This window comes from Phoenix dactylifera, unplaced genomic scaffold, assembly GCF_009389715.1.
Source record: "Phoenix dactylifera cultivar Barhee BC4 unplaced genomic scaffold, palm_55x_up_171113_PBpolish2nd_filt_p 001202F, whole genome shotgun sequence".
NCBI classification, from domain to species: domain Eukaryota; kingdom Viridiplantae; phylum Streptophyta; class Magnoliopsida; order Arecales; family Arecaceae; genus Phoenix; species Phoenix dactylifera.
Window position 1 is genome coordinate 74,129 of NW_024068537.1, and position 17,293 is coordinate 91,421.

The window sequence follows — 17,293 nt, forward strand, 5'->3', positions numbered from 1 at the left end:
CTGCAAATGAGTTAGATGCAGTAGTTATGACAGCATTTCAGTGTTTGGATAAAAATCCGCATTCTCGTCCGACGATGCAAAATATATCTCAACAGTTGTCTACCATCAAGGCACGACCAAACTTCCAACCTTTGGACATGATTAAGTCATGTCCCCTAATCCATGTCAAGGTATGATAGAAAATAGATATTTTGCCAAAAATAGCCACAGTTTATCTCCTTTTTTTTGGTTTAAGAGAGTTAGCAGAACTTGATTCTTTATGCAGTAGATTTATATCAACCAACGGATAGATCTCTTCATGCTTTTATTATTGGAAATTGTAAAATTATCTTCACTGAGTTATCACAACAATTAATTTAGATTCAAGCATTTTATTGACCGGGTCAATCCGAAAAAATTATTGCCTAATATGGCCATGCTTGCAGCCGGTCACAATCATTGGTTCCTATGATGATGATGATGGGCATATTCAATGAATAAAGCCCACAGAAATCAACGACCATGATTGGCTGCCTGCGCACCGTGGTGCATGCAGTGTAAGTAATAATATCTTGTCATCGGCACAATATGCACCTGTCAATTATAGGAATTGTGTTTCCCACAGAGCGATATACTCGTAAGCGGGCACTCACATTTAGCAAGAAAATATAAGAACTCGCATGTTTTTGTCAGGAAAAAGAATGCAGTGGGCCATTTAGGTTAGGCTAGTTGTTGTCTCGATGCTCTGTTTAAACTGGAATTGTATTGGATCGGATTTTATTCATTGGACAGATATTGGATTGTATGGTTTCTTGGACTTGGACATCCCATGTCCCCCCTCCGTCTCCTCTGTTTATCTTTGCTTTTTTCGTTCTTTTTTTGCTTTCTCATTCCTTGGCTTGAATTTGTACTTCATTTTATTTATCAATAAAATAATATAATAGGTTTCATTAATTTGCTCAAAAATATAATGATATTTCTAATGCAGGATTTGAAGTTTGAGATTCAACTATGTAGTCATATGTGACTATAGTGATGGACATACATCGATATTTGCTAATGAATTAATAGTTAAACATTTTTGTTGAAAAAAAAGAGTTTAACAATTTGAGCTTGAAAATTTGCTAAAAAAGAAAATTGAGCTTGCAAAACTAAATAAAATTTTGGGCTCAAATTGGTAACAACCGGTCAATTAAACAAACAAGCCAAGTTTGGATTTCTATATTTATAGCTAGGTAGATGGATAGATAGATAGATAGGTATGTGTGTGTGTATATATATGTGTACGTATCTATGTATATATACAAACCCAAGCAGTTTACTAGTTTACTATTACTCGACTCATTTTTATTCCTTCTCCCCAACCATCCAAGTTAGCCCTTGACCAAGGAAAAGACAACCATTGCTTGGAAGGTGGCACTCCTACCATATTTCCTTAATGAAAAATAAAACGAAAAAATAAAGAGCAATGTAGAAAGAACGTTGTATTATACTCAAAAATCTTTTGTAGAAATGATAGTTAATAAAATTACAATGCACCAATAGTAATACTCAAGTTGTATTAAAATTTAAAAGAATATTAGTAAAAACACAATCCAAGTATTGCAACTTTACAGGCAGAGATGGGCATCGGGCCGTGCCAGGCCCGGCCCAGGCCCACCGGGCCACAGACCAAACGGGCCGTGCCTGGCCCGGCCTGTTACTAAACGGGCCGTGCCACCGTCTGTCCAAAAAAAAATAGCCGTTATGGGTGGCCCGTAACGGCTATTTGTGGCTTTTTACCCATTTTGCCCCTCCCAATAGCCATAAAATGGCTAATTTGAGGGGTATTTTGGAAAAAAAATGGAGTCCTATAAATATTCCTTTCCAGGCTAGCCCGCGGGCCGTGCCGTGCTTGGCCCATAAATTGTGCCAGTCCAGGCCCTTATGGGCCGTGCCGGGCTCGGCCCGCGGACCAGAAATCCTTAACCCAGCCCGACCCTTTTTATGAGCCGTGCCTAGCACGGCCCGTTACTGTAGCAAGCGGGCCGTGCCGGACCATGGGCGGCCCGGCCCAATGCCCACCTCTATTTACAGGATTACCTCCGAGATCAATACACCAGACATTGATATAATGTCTCCTACCAGAACTTGCATGTCCAAGTTCATCTAAGCCCCTAAATTCCCTGGCAGTATAAGGTGCTCGACCTAATAACATCTTTTAATGTCCCCCTGACGAAGTACCCATCACAAAGTTTCAAATCTTCTCTAGCTACATGCTACTCTAAGAAGAAAAAGGTTTTGAAATCTTCAAATCCATCTCCTGTGCCACCGCCAGCCACTAACAATCGACTAAAGAATACAAAAAGAAAAGATTAGGATGGAGGGCAACGACGTCACAAAAAAATTCTAAGCGATCGCCCCGACACCCCGACCAGCCTTGGGTGGGCCCACCTACACCTCTCCCTCTCCATCCCTCTTAATCAAATCACAACCGTTCGATTGGTCAGTCCCTTATCTTGCCCCCGATCCGATGGCTGACACTTCATGGTCTGCCAGATCTCAAGAACGGATCAGATTGTTTTGATATCCAGTGGGTTTCTTGGTCTTTGGGTAATTTTGCCGAAGGATGTTGAAGGGATTGAAAGGGAGTGAGAGGAAGACTTGAAGAAGCGCAGCTGCGTTTTTGGCATCGCTGATTTCTTGTATTTAACTCCGAACAATGTGAGTTCTTTATTACCCAACTCTATCGTTCTTTTTATGACCTTTTGTAATTCTTTTGGTTTTCAATTGAGAAAGTTGCGTGTTTTTATTCCTTTTTTACGTTTTCTGTTTTGCAAGTAAGTTGTTTTTCTGGAAAAGTTGAATAAATATGCTGCTCGTTGGGATTTTTGAACTATGTTTGATGAGAATTGAGGGTTCGATTAAGAACCATGAGTTCTGTTTGATGTGTTGTTTCTTGGATAAAGGAAGTTGCTTGTTTTAATGGTTTTCTTAATTTTTGGTTGTGGTTTTCAAGTATGGTGGTGTTTAAGAATCAGCAAGGTGCTTTCTGGAAAGAATTGAAGATTGTGATGGGCATTGAAGATTAGCATTGTGATGAAAAAGACTGTCTTTGCCTTGACACTGTATATCCAAGCCATGTCATCAAGACATAGGAAAGAATGAAAATCTTGTTCAATCTGCATTCTCTCTTACACCTCCCCTTGAAGCTTTTGGTTTCTCTCTTGACTATGTGTTTTCAAAGTCCAAGCACCAGATCAGCTTGTCACTTGCACAAAATTAGTCACCATACCCACTGCATTGATCTTGATATTTGTTAAGAATTATTCAATATATCATGGACCTAATTTTTATTTTGTCCAAGTTGAAATTGTGGGTGACCCCCTAAGTTAAGGAAAATGAGGGCCCTTAATCAATGACTCTAGTTATCAAAAACAGAGATGGGTGTTTGGTGGAGTCCGAATCAAGAATATATAAAGAAAAAAGGTGGTTTGTGACACTTCTATGAAGGCATAACCCAGTGGCCATCTTGTCACTGAATTCCCCTTATTTATTATCATGTTCTATTCCTTTCATGACCCCAACCCAAGTAGTCTAGATTATCTCAGATAATTGGAAAAAATTTCCAATATTAAATATCATTAATCTTTGCGTTGTTTGTTTGCAGAATGAGGAAGCCTGTTGAGCCTGTTGAAAATATTCTGGTAGAAGGTGACAGGAGTGTGGAAATACGGAGTTGGGCACAATCGATATTTGCAAAACAAGAAAGTGCAATATATTCAGTCAAAAGAAAACAATCTTTGCGAGCTCGATACATATATGGTTTTATATTTTTTCTAACAAATTTATCGGCATGGTTTGTTCGTGACTACGGGCACAAATTTCTCCATATTCTTCATTGTATGTCACTATCCAGTCCATCATGTATGCCTCTTCATATTGAGCATTTGACAACTATATTAAATAAGTTCATGCTTTAGTTAATAATTTTGATATGAACTTTATAACTAAAATGAAAATTACTCTGAGCTGTGATCTTTATACTCAGATCTGCTACTTATTGACTAATAGTTCCAAACTTTGCATATGGAATGGATAGATCCTTTGCAATTCTTTCTTATCCATTACCAAATTATAATGTACTCAAAACTTCCTCGATATTAAATTTTTCTTCTCTTGAACCATCTTTAATTATCACAACAGTACTAGTTCAATGAATAAATAATTTTGTTTTGAACGGAAAATGAATAATGCATGTTTTTACAGATATATTATGGGTGTATTAAATACCTTTCTAAGTTTCCTTTGAGAAAAGTGTATCTTTGTAATTGTAATCTGCTATAATCCATTTCGTTATTTTACTAAGAAATAGTTAGCTCAATTAATCTTGGAAGAATAACTTTTTTAATTTTTAGGTTGCTTATCTCACATTGGGAAGCAACCTGATATATTTACACCGATATATTAAATATCTTTCTTTTTTTTTTTGGGAAAATATCTTTGTAGTTGTAATCTGCTATAATCCATTTTCTTGTTTTATTAAAAAACACTTAGTTCAATCAATCTGGGAAGAGTAGCACTTTTAATATTTAGGCTGCTTATCTCACATTGGGCACTAATCCGATATATTTACAGTAACAAACTTCTTCCCTTCCTAACCACATGGTGGATCATAAATAGAAACTTTGAGCAGGAGATGTGCCATACGATTTTCAAGCTTATTATCATGTAAATCATGTTTTTACGTTTTAATTATCTTTCCAGATATTACAGTATGTGGAATTGATGGTGATGAATGTTTTCATGCTGCAGGCGTGCTTCGTATAAGCTTAGGGTGCTTCATATCCTTCAATAAAGACAATTCGGTGAGCCTCCAGATTTTTTCTAGCTAAAGTCTTGTATATAGCTATTCATTATCATTATTATCAGAATATGACATACTAATTGTTTCAAATAAAGTCCTTCATGACTGTAATTCCGCACTTACATTTTGTGGCAGAAATGGTTCATTGGGAATAAACTTCTGAAAAGTTAATCTATTAGGAACCTTGACAAATATTTTCAGATATTTTTCTCATTTATGTTTGTCACTACACTTAGAGCTGAGAAGCTGCAAGAAGCTCGCAACTCATGGCATTCTAGATGTTGGGCTTTAAAGGTTGCTATATATCTATTGTCAATGATGGCTCCATTCATCATCCCTTCGCATTTTATCCAATTATATGGTATGCTAAAAAATCATCGAGCGTGACATTTATGTTGCTGAATGTAATTGTATCATTTAATTTAACTGAAACAGTTTATGTAGTTTTTCTAGATCATGGAGGTTTTTTTCCTGTTCTTATTTAATCTACAAAACTGTATTATCGTTATGCCAATTTCTTCCATGACAAAACAGTGCATCTTTTTTTTTTTTTTTTTTGCATCACAAATCATAATGTCAGAATGATGCTAAGTTGTTGAATTTTATGCAGAGCTGCTAATATATAAACCTTTAACAAAGATTTCAAATTTTCTGTTTGTCCTTCCACCTTTTGACATTAGGAAGCTAATTTACTGAGAATACAGCATGTGTAAATTAATAAGATTGTGTGTGTGTGTGTGGGGGGGGGGGGGGGGGGTTTATTTCTCTATCCACCATGAAGCTAGGAAAAAAAAGAACCAAAAGAATCTTGTAGGGGAGAAAACGACAGGAGATAACAGCTATTTTACCTTTTTTCTTTTTGCAGGTGAAGTTGCTCATGTAGGTGCAGGGTAATTTTGTAATCCTTCCGTGTGCTTCTTATTTATGTAAATTCTAATAAAGCCAAATACATTTTCTGCTTGCATCCATGTGTAATTTGAATTTGAAATTGCAGTTATAGTCTTATTTTATGACAGTTATATTTATATATTTTATCTGTCTTCTTTAAATTTTTACACTTACAGAATTTTCCATCGAAATTGCTAATGTAGAATTTGAATTCTATCAAAAGCGTACATCAAGAAGTGATTAAAGAAAATAGATTTAATCACAATTAATGATAAGTTGCCACTTTTCCAAAATATGTTCTATTACAGTTACATGTCTTTTATGTATATTATTGACAAGTCACTACCTAGAATCCAAGATAATTTAATTTTATGTTTCGTCTCCCCCCTCATGTGAAGATTAACTTATCTTGGTCCTTTATTTCATTTTCTTCTTTCAATTTTGCCAGAATTTGAATATCTTAATTTTCTGTCAACTGCCTATCTTTTTCCAAACACAATATTCATGTACTTGCTTTTTGTAGCTCTTGGATATTCTGCTTTGTCCGCTAAATAGATGAGACAATCCAATCTGGTCAATATATCAATAGATGTGGCTTTAGGAACTGTCAGATGATCGGTTGCTTCCTTTAAGATAAAATGGGCAAATCTGATCTATTTATTTAGTAGAAAAGCCTTTTGTCTACTAATATGGACAAAGTGTGCTGATCTAACCCATTTATTTATTAGAAACGCTTTTTTTTTGCAGCCATTGGGTGGTCGGATTTGTCTATTAAATAGATGAAACAAACCAATTTGGTCCATTTATCTATTTGAAGGACTTGCAACAGTTGGATGATCAAATCTGTCCATAAAAAGAGAAAGTAGCCAGATCTGGTCCATCTATCCATTACCGAAAGGAGGAAAAGGATAGACCACACCCGTCTGTTTACTGGAAACTACTATAAAGACTTACGGCCATTAGATTTCTAGCTTGTTTATGATTTATGGTGATCAAATCACCCCAAACACATATGCTACTAAGACTTACAGTTATATTTACACACTACATGAGAGGGTCAGTTATTTGCATTTAGGATTATTGGATCTTCAATGAATTATTTCATTTACTTGCAGCTCAAGTAGCCTTGCAAATTAAGTTCCATGCTATTGCAGTGTTGGATCATTTTTTCAAAACCAGCACAATAACTTTGGAGATGCTTCTAAATGAGCAATATATGAGAGAAAACATAGAGAAGGTAGTAGTGGAAGCGTGGAACATCAAATAATAGTCTTACCTGCCTACTCAGCTCTACTGTGGGTGCATAGGTCTAGCACTTTAGTAACAAAGAAAATAAAACTGAGTGACTAATTGGCCCTCTACATATAGTGAAGATTGCATAGTATAGCGATATAGTGAGCAGTCAAGGAGCATTATGATGCCATTGTACATCAATCATCTAGAAATCAATCTTTTAAAAAAAAACCATGATTAAACATTTTCATAAGTTCACAGTCATCTACATATATTTATGAAGCCATGCATTATAATTTCAACACTGGATTCAGAAAATTGTTTCTCATAGGTTTCTACCCTAAAATGGATCACACATCTTGGTCCCACTTATTGCACTATTGAACACCGTGATAACCTATAGTGACTGGACTGTTACTACATTAAAGTATTATTTCTTGACTTTAAGCAGCCACATTTAAACTATTGCATGAAGAACTTGGTGCCTCCCTACCAATTTTACTGCTTTTGGAAGGGAATACTTGACATTGACTACATAGGGAAGGAGATTCTCTTCTAAGTGCAAAGCCCTTGATGATTGAACACTCTAATGAGCCTAGGAATTATGCATCGCAAAGATACTTTAAAATACAAAAACTCAGCTATAACTATACATAATTCAAGTAGAGTAAACAAATCCTCCCTATGGTGTAGCTTGAAACTCATTGTTCATTTTAACCAATAGAAGATGTAGTTCCTTTCACAACTCAAGGCCATTTTTCAGTATCTTTTTATAACAACATGAAAGCATATCCATAAAACCAATTTTGAAATGAAATGCTATATTGTGTGTTTGATGCAAATGGTTTTTAGGCATGGATTCCAACATTAACATATAATTCTGATTAAATGGATAAAACTGCATTGGATATTCTCTAATAAATAAAATTGAGGTAATTATAGCCTAGATATTTGTGGCAGAACATATGATAAATGATATTTTGTGATATTCATGCTATTTAAATCCTAGGATTTTTCCCCAAGAAATGGAAATTATTTTGTCATTTCAGATATTCTTTTGCACTTAAAAATGAGATTAGTTTATTTAAATTCTAGAGCTTGATGCAATATTAATCTTTTTATTATCTTCAGTGGCTTCTTTGGGTTGTTCTTGTCGACCATTTTCTATCTTGGTTCATTTTGTGGGATTGTTCTAATGTGCATTATGTATGCTCTGGACACATCTTGCACTATCAACATATTCTTCATCACATTGACTGCAATCTTGGTTAAAGTAATGGTGATTGTATCACTACATTCTAAGGTATGCACCATGGAAAATTTTCAACAGCACTGTTTTCTATATTTCTGTAGACACGATGTTGTTATTGAATCCCTTACTTTCTTCAAGATAGGTAGTTTATTTAAGAATGATTGCCATTGTTGAGCCAAATTTTGTATTAACTTGAATTTTATTTATTTAAAAATGGTGAATCTCAATTCAGATATGAAATTCTAGGCTTCAAACCTAGGTAAGAATTTCCCCTCACACTTAGTAGGGATATGATCTGGCACATGACATAAATCCTAGACAGCTAGAGAATGGTAAATAAGCACTTACAGAACTTTTCAACACTAGTTACATGCTTTTACAAACATTCTCTTTATCTCATTTATATGAACTATGAACTGCAGTAGGAATTTCTTTTACTGTTAACACCCAAAGATCAAATATGCTTAAGATTCATTCATTAACTAAATAAGATTTCCAAGATATGTAATAATTCTTATATCTCCTAAGCCATATCACTGGACTTCAATACAGGAAGGGTGTTGAAAGTGGAAACCATCATATCCTTAATTAAAGGGTGGCGATGATGTCAAAGCTAGTTTTATTGTTTCTATAGCAACAAACTACTAACTGACTCTTATGCCGTTTAGTGCAACATTAGCATTCAGTAGTGAGCGGCATAAGAGTTAACCCGTAGTTTATTTCTCCAAAACTAACAGAACTAGCTGAAGCATAGACTGCCTTAACTAAGTAGTGGTTATGATGCATACCCTACTACACATGTCCGCACCATTCTATTGCTTTTCTAGAATAACGTAGTAACACTAAAGCAGTTATATGCTTATACGTATGTTTGAATACATAAATTCACATAGAAGAGCTACATAATAGTTGGTTAATCAGAATGGTAAAAAGTAATGATTCAAAAATTAATATGGGCCATCCTATTTGGAGATCACACTGTATATCATGATCTGCACCACTAAAGATGCCTAGAAACCAAAAACTATATGTTTTGGTGGCCACCTACCTATGCATCAAGTGGCTGCAGGAATGGATAATTTCAGTTGTGGCACTGTTCTAAAATACACAGTGGGTCATATAAATTGAAAATTCAAACTGTTGACCATGAGCTATGCATATTAAAACGCGTATAGATCTGAATATGTACATATGTATATGCATGCATGCATCCCTTCTAGTAATCCAATCAATAGATTTTTTTTTAAGTTGTAATCAAAAGAAACATAATAGAGCTTTCTTGATTTTTCAGATGTATCCAAAATAAATATAATAGAGCTTTTTTGGATTGCATGCATCGCCTATTGCAATAAAATCCTCATGTACAAATTGAGCCTAATTTACTCAATATATTCTAGTCAAAATTAAGAAATATCTCACCAAGATACAAGCATGGTACAGGGATACCCTTATTTTTGTCTCCAATGCTAGGTTCTAGTCGGTGTAATGTTGTGAGCATCTAACATACATTGGCATACATTGTTTACCATGGGCTGTAGCATGTGTTTAAGCATGCGAATGACACAGCATGACATGGCACAACATGTCTATTTTGACAAAATAAGGTTCAAGAGCCTCTATTCTGATCCCTGTTTTCCAATATCTTGTGGGTCTTTTATCTCAAGATGAGTGTTAGAGAACCAAAGGGTGTGAAGACACCCCTCATGGAATCTAAACTGGGTATGTCAACATGAAAGCAGACATGGCTGCATCTGCATGATGGAAATGGTCTTTTGGGGTACACTATTTTTAGGACACCAAAAGAGTATAAGCAGCTGGTTCAGTCAAACCCCCATGCTTCGCCTGTACAGCAGCATGGCTAGTCCAATGGTGGGCAACCACCTTTGGGCTTCCCAAGAAAACAAAAGTTCTGAAGCTTTATAAGATTTAAGGATCAGCTATAAAGCATAAGCACAAATATAAAAACAAACCGCTAAATAAATCATGGAAAAATTTGGGAAAATCACCAAAATTTTTCAGGATAGCCCTTAGACCAATACAAATCCTGATCTGAAAAGAAAACTTCCCAAGCAAAACTTATTTATTTTCCACAATTTTTTTTATTAAGTTTTCCTGATATTTTTAGGATTAGATCTTTCTCTTGTTAGTCGAATTGTAGCAGCCTGAAAATATATAAACCCTATGGGCTAGGAATTCAAGCAATCAGATCAAAAATTGATGCAAACCTTTTAGGGGACTCTATCCCCTTGACGTGATTTAATGTCCTTGTTTTTTCACAATTTTCTTCTTTTTACTCTTTTTCTGCTGAAAATATCATAGAGGATGGGGTTCAAAGCACAACAGAATTTTTCTTTTATTCTCAAACTAGATGGATTTGGAAATTGCGCTGACATATAAATAGGCTATGATACTGCTGGTTATGGTTATGGTTGTGGTCATGTTTTAAGCAAAGAATGTATCTAGTTGGAACTTATAATTATATGGTTGATACGGAGTTAAAAATAGGTATGCAATGTTCCAAAAGAACGTCTCAGTACCCATTTTGTAGGTAACAGGTTCATCAGGGCCTTTTATCTTCTGAAATCCTGGGTTCGTACATTGTTTTCCTTTGCTGGTCTGCAATTCAAAGGTATGCTTTCATTTTATAGACTTGGTTCACGCCCTTAATTTTGCAGTATCTTTTAACTTACTATACTATTTACTGGTCATCATCTCCTAAAATGTCATGTTAATGCTTCAGGAGACTATATGGTCATATTAGTACTTCAGAAGACTAGAGTTCATAGATGATGCTTCTTAACGGTAAAAGATTATCCAAGTAATATACCATGATAAAAATATAGCAGATCAGGCCTTCGCTGAAAGATATGCAACATGCCATGATCTGCTATGAAAACCCTTTACTGATATAGGACATTTTAGTTGCTTCAAGATGGTAAATTGTCATGTTCTAGAGATAAATCGAGGGCTTTAACTATTCAAGATAAACTTGACATTTATTGTCATTAATAATACAGTATTGATACTTGATGCTAATACCAGATCTTAAACTATGTGGTAACACCTTTCCTATATATTTTTATATATAATATACATGCGCGTCCTAGTAAGACAGTGGCAATTTATTTTGTATAATGCACTAAAGTACTTGACAACATGACTTGCACCATTACAGTTAACCTCACACTCATAAATGCAACACAAAAAGATGATGGCTGAGGATGGTGACTGGACTACCATACTGGTAAGAAGGATAGATACTTATCTTTGCTTTTGTTTGATTGTATAATGAGGCCGTTGATGGCCATGGTATGTCACAGTTATTGGATATTTACTCTTTAAAGATCTTGTAAGACCTCCGTTATTGCTTGCTCCCACTGCATTGTGCCTCAGTCTACTTCTGTGCTGCTTGTGATCAACTCATCATGTAACTCCTAAGTAACATCATTTACTTTAGTCCCTCTCCTTCATGGCGACGCTCTCCATTCACTCACTAGCATCATTTTTCCTTCCTAATAATAGTCTCCATCTGTGAATGCTCCTGTTTATGATCCCTGCTCCATTACAACATGCTTCCATATATCAGCATCCCATTATTAGTATTCTTCATCAGATAACCTTAATCGCATCTTGCTTGCCCCTGTAACTGATTCCGTGGATGTTGAACAGGTTAATTCCTGGAAATTTTGAAACGTTGCTAGTTTCTGACGCATCAGTATCCTCCCAAGATGATAAGTCTTATTACTGTAAGTCTTCATTTCTCTGATATACTACTACCTTAAAACAATTCCTAGCATCAGCCACTTATAATTTATCGAACCATTTAAAACAGAAAGTTGATATCCAATGAAACCTTAAAACAGTAGTTGCAGCATCAATGTTCAATTAGTGACGAGGACGGATCTGAAGTTTTCTTTACAACTGCTATTTTTGATTTTAAAGAATGTGAGAAAAGAAGGAACTGCTATCTTTTTATCTAAGATTAAGCATCAAATTTGAAATCATTTAGTAAACAAACAAAAGTTACGAGCTCTAGCTAGACTTTGAACTACTTCTGTAAAAATCACTACTCCAAAAGCATCATTACGAGAATTTGATCCTATGATGAAAAAAGATGGCTTTATATCTAATGAAGAAGGTCGATACTACTATAGAAGGAATGTCGCTTTGTAACTCCGACAGGCATTGCAACAAAATTTGAATGTAATATATGAAATGAATGATTAAATATTCGAGAACATATTAAACAAGAGATTTGATGGATGTTGCATTGTATTGGCTGCGATATCAATTTTATCTGAGAAGGAAAAATGGAAAACCAATTTATGCTTCTATAGTTTATGTATATCAATATTTAAAGAAATTGTAAGATAAGGAACTTAGCGTGGTGCATCATTGCAGGATATTGAATATATTTATGATTCCTGCTCAATCAATCTTTCTTTTGAATTTATTCTAATATATGATTATCTGGACAAATTTCATCATTCGGGATGATAGATGTTGTAGTTAATTAAATGTTTTCTCTTTCAACCGTTGAAACTCACGCTGAGTGTAATACTTTTTTCATGATTCTTATCCTGTAGAGCTTTCTAATTGCTATCTGTGCAATTGTAATGGCAACATTTTCAACTGGGATAAATGCAAAATCTTTTCAGGTGAGTTTCTGTGAAGTAAGTATCTTTAGTTTAATTAATTATTCAATGGATTTTAACAATTCGCTATTCAGTTTCGTAAGGATAACATTCAATCAGAAGATGATGATCCATATAGTCATGGGATCCATAGACGATGTATTTTGCAATGCTATGCATTAGCTGGGAAATGGATCAACCAACTAGAAAGTAAGATATCCTTTACCGAGATGTGCTTTCAATGTATCCTAATATGTTTGAAGATTGGCTTTGCTTCATTTGGATTTTTGGCATCATTGTCATTGTATCAGATGGAGCATCGATCTTGGTTAGGCAAGTACATAGGTAAAAATTATAAACGAATGGTTTGCTGCCAGCATATATTGTAAGTGCTCATATATATTCCTTTATTTTTCACTTGGATTGGATCTTATCTTGGTAAAATATTTTTTTTTTACTAATCACACCAGATAAAAACAGCGCTTGTCAAAACTCCTATAGTTTCGTCGGTGGGACTCCTACATAAAAATAATTAAGATAAAATAGACCTGTGAGAGATTTATGTACTCAGATGGCAGCTTGTCACCTTGTAAATGGTAATAAAATAAAGAAAGGTTATTGGTGATATTTTGTTATCAGAATGTTTATTTTGTAAGGAAAACTCACCTCCCTTTTGTGATCCTTCAAAATGTAATTTCAAAACTAATCTGTGAAATGCTGCTCCAAAGCACATCCAAATTTCAGCATTTTCTTTAACTGTCAAACTTTGAATTATTTTGTTTAAAAGAATAAGAACAGGATTAGTGTTTGGTGATCCTTTAATTTTTAGAAAGACAGAGAACATAGGTCCACCAACTATATATGTGTGTGTGTGTGTGTGTTGGCTACAAGCAGCATATAACTCATTATTTTCTCATACATCTTGAATTTTTTCAATCATTTTTGAACTATCTTTAAACCACATTTTCTTACAATCCAAAAAAAGAAAAAGAATTGGTATTTCTCAAAAAAAATAAATATTTGATAAACCAAAATTTTCATGAAATTTCTAATCGAATCAAATTAAGTAAAACAGCATTGGCCTCATTGTTTTGGTACTATAAATTGATTTCATTCTACTTGAGTGTTTGATCAGACAAATTCAGTATTTGAAGTTCCATTTCATACTGATGTTGTTGTTCAGTAACTAAACTGACACTTCATATCTGTCACCATGCAGTGTGGAAACTGATCTCCCCTGTTGTAATAAGGGACAAAGCCATCAGTCAGGAACAACATGTGCAGAATGTTCAAGTATCAGTATGATATCCAGATTAGTCCAGAACACGTTCTGTTCCAGTGGGACTTCGGTCTCAACTTAGCATTGTACATTCATAGCCATGAAATATTCCTTACTTCTCCTATATATAATTACAACTTTTCAAGTCTCATATATTTGTTTCATATAACGAAGTCAATGTATATAATTCAATGGTAGAAAACCTTTTCCCCTGATGCTACTATAATTCATTCACATGCATGTAATGATGTTATGGAACATCTTTTCCTATTCTTTTATCAAGTAATATAAGAATTAGAATGTGGATGTGAATGTTAAGCTTTGAGTTAAGAATGGTGATAGAAACACACGCTTATTTCACTCTACAACATTAGAGAGAAGCTGCAGAATCTGAATCGAATTCATTGAGCAGGCAAACAGTGGGATTTTTGATACACAAGACAAGTTTATGCTACAGTTTTTGACTGCTATAAAAAGCTTTGGGTGCATGATAATATTAACAAGGATGAATAGGAAAATGTTATCGATGAACCTTACAAAAAGCAGCAGATTCATCTGACCTCTTTCCACCAAGTGTTCACCTGTTTGTTGATCCTGGCCTGCTGACCACATATGATACTCTTTCTCGGGATTTCCTGGTCTCCCTCCCATGTTGGCTTGGTTCAAGTGTCTCTTCTATATTGTACTAACCTTCTAATTTCCTTCTATTTATTGTTTATATGGTTCTCTTCTCTCCAAGGTTTTACAATAACAGCATTTGTAATATTATAATTAGTATGACTGTTTTAATTGCTAAAAAATTACTATAACTGTTTTAGAAGTCTCCTATAACAGTTCTTACGTACTACAACAAAAAAAAAAAAGAAAAGAGTTGATGAGCAGTTGCTGCTTGGTCGAAGTGTCATTTTTATTTTTATTTTTATTTGGTGAGAAGTGGATCAATTAAATATTCTCATTATTTTCCATCATTACTTCTCATTGGGTAGCTAATAATAGTCGTTAGCCTTCCAATCAAACCAAGTCTAGAGTCGAATTTGAAAAATATTGGCATTTTTATGTAATGTAAATAACAATTCTCAAGCTTTTTATCCAATTTAGAAAGTAGAGTGATATTGACAATTTGCTTTCCAAACTTTGTGCATCTTCTATTCCTTTTGTCCAATCCCTCTAGATGGAGGAATTCGGTGCTAACTTTACCAATCTTCTTTCTTTTCCAACTTTTAGTTTATTGTCTGAACGACAATATCTCTATTGTCGAATATTTTATTTTCTGATTTTCATAGATATATTTATAGTTGAATGATTTAATTCATTTGTTCTTTTAGAGAGAGAGAGAGAGAGAGAGAGAGAGAGAGAGAGAGAGATCCTCCAAAACTAGTCATTGTTCCTACGGAAGTAACAATTGTTATTTTCCTAATTTAGATATTGATCGGGGTTTTCATGTTTTAGATATTGATTGGGCTCTGATGGGCTTGTGCTTAGGTTTGAAGTTTGAACCATCACGATTATTGGTGACAGGCAACTGTTATCATTTCACAATAGTGATATTTTTTAAGTCCACTGGCTATGCGTCGGCTTGTCGAGGCCTGGTGCATTCAGGACAGAGTTCTGTAATCGGTGAATTAACATATACAAATTGGACTATTCGATAAACAGTGTTCCCACATAGCCATCTTTGATAATAATACCTGCATGTTATTACATGTTCTGGTTCAAATTTGGCCCGAGGGTGACCACGCCGGAGGAGTCGAGGGAGCTGCCGGAATGTGGAGGAAGAGGGTGAGCGCCACCAAACCGCGTGGCGGCGAACCTGCACAAAGCCTCACCGGTGGGGTTCCAGTGAGGATCCTCCGACGATCAAGTTAGAGTGGGGTAAATTTGGTCCAGCCAAAAGTCCCCCTGGGAGTTACCTAATGGGGCTATTTATAATCCCCGTAGATGTGCCCAGGTGGTGGAGGTATGGCCCGTCCTTATCATGGGAGGAGATGGCTTATAGCCAGAGCTTGCTTATGGTGCACGGTGCAGTCCGACCTTATGAGCGTTAAGGCGTTGACAGTCATAGCAGGGTATGGTCCATGGTTGATATGTCGTGGCGTGACCAGCAAGCAAAGCATGGTGCAGTGAGGCTGCTGCAGGGCATGGCCACAGCATGTGGACGACGAGGTCGACCTTCTGGGCTCGGCCTTCTGGACTCGGCCTTCTGAGCTTAGCCTTCTGGGGTTAGCCTTCTGAGCTCTGCCTTTTGGGGTTGGCCTTTTGGAGTCGGTTTTCTAGGCTTGGCCTTTCGGAGTCGGTCTTCTGGGCTCGGCCTTTTGGAGTCGGTTTTCTGAGTTCGGCTTGGCCAGAATTGGGTAACTGCATGCCGAAAATAGGATGATCCATTTTGTCCCCCATCATTTGCTTTCCGACTTCCATGTTCGAGTTGTCTTTTGGCTCGGGCGAAGGAAGTAGTCCAGTCGTTGATCGTCCTGTAATTCAGTCAAATATTTATGAAGATATATGTGCCGAGTAGGATGTACCTCTCGTGTCATTGAAGTTAACGGCTTTAGGCTGAGCTTTCCAAGCCGAGCTAAGCGATTCTGCTCCGAGGTCGACTTCAACGGCCTTCTTTGGCTTGTGGTCGACTCAGCAAGGCGCCCCACTCAGATCGGGGAATGTCGTTGCAGAAGGTGTCAAATGTCGTTGAAAGGCGTCGAATGGTCTCAATTGTTGTCGAAATGGCGTCAAATTGGCATCAAAATAGCGTCGAATTGGCATCGAAATAACATCGAATTGGCATTGAATTGGCGTTGAAATGGCATCGAATTGGCGTTGAAATGGGGGTAAGCACCAGCCCGAGAATATAGATGAGCTCGAGAATAGAATCCAGCTCAGGGGTAAGTACCAGCCCGAGAATATAGATGAGCTTGAGCACTTAGAATGAACTCGAGAACATAGAGGAGCTCGAGCACTTAGATGAGCTCGAGAATAGAATCCAGCTCGGGGGTAAGCACCAGCCCGAGAATATAGATGAGCTCGAGCACTTAGATGAGCTCGAGCACTTAGAAGAGCTCAAGCACTTAGATGAGCTCGAGAATAGAATCCAGCTCAGGGGTAAACACCAGCCCGAGAATATAGATGAGCTCGAGAACATAAAAGAGCTCGAGCACTTAGATGAGCTCGAGAATAGAATCCAGCTCAAG

At 36.1% G+C, this 17,293-nt stretch overlaps 1 pseudogene; it reads left to right on the forward strand.

Annotated features, from left to right (window-relative positions):
- The first annotated feature begins 81 nt into the window (after positions 1–81).
- Positions 82–14,421, forward strand: LOC120104021 (annotated as a pseudogene).
- The last annotated feature ends 2,872 nt before the right edge of the window (positions 14,422–17,293 follow it).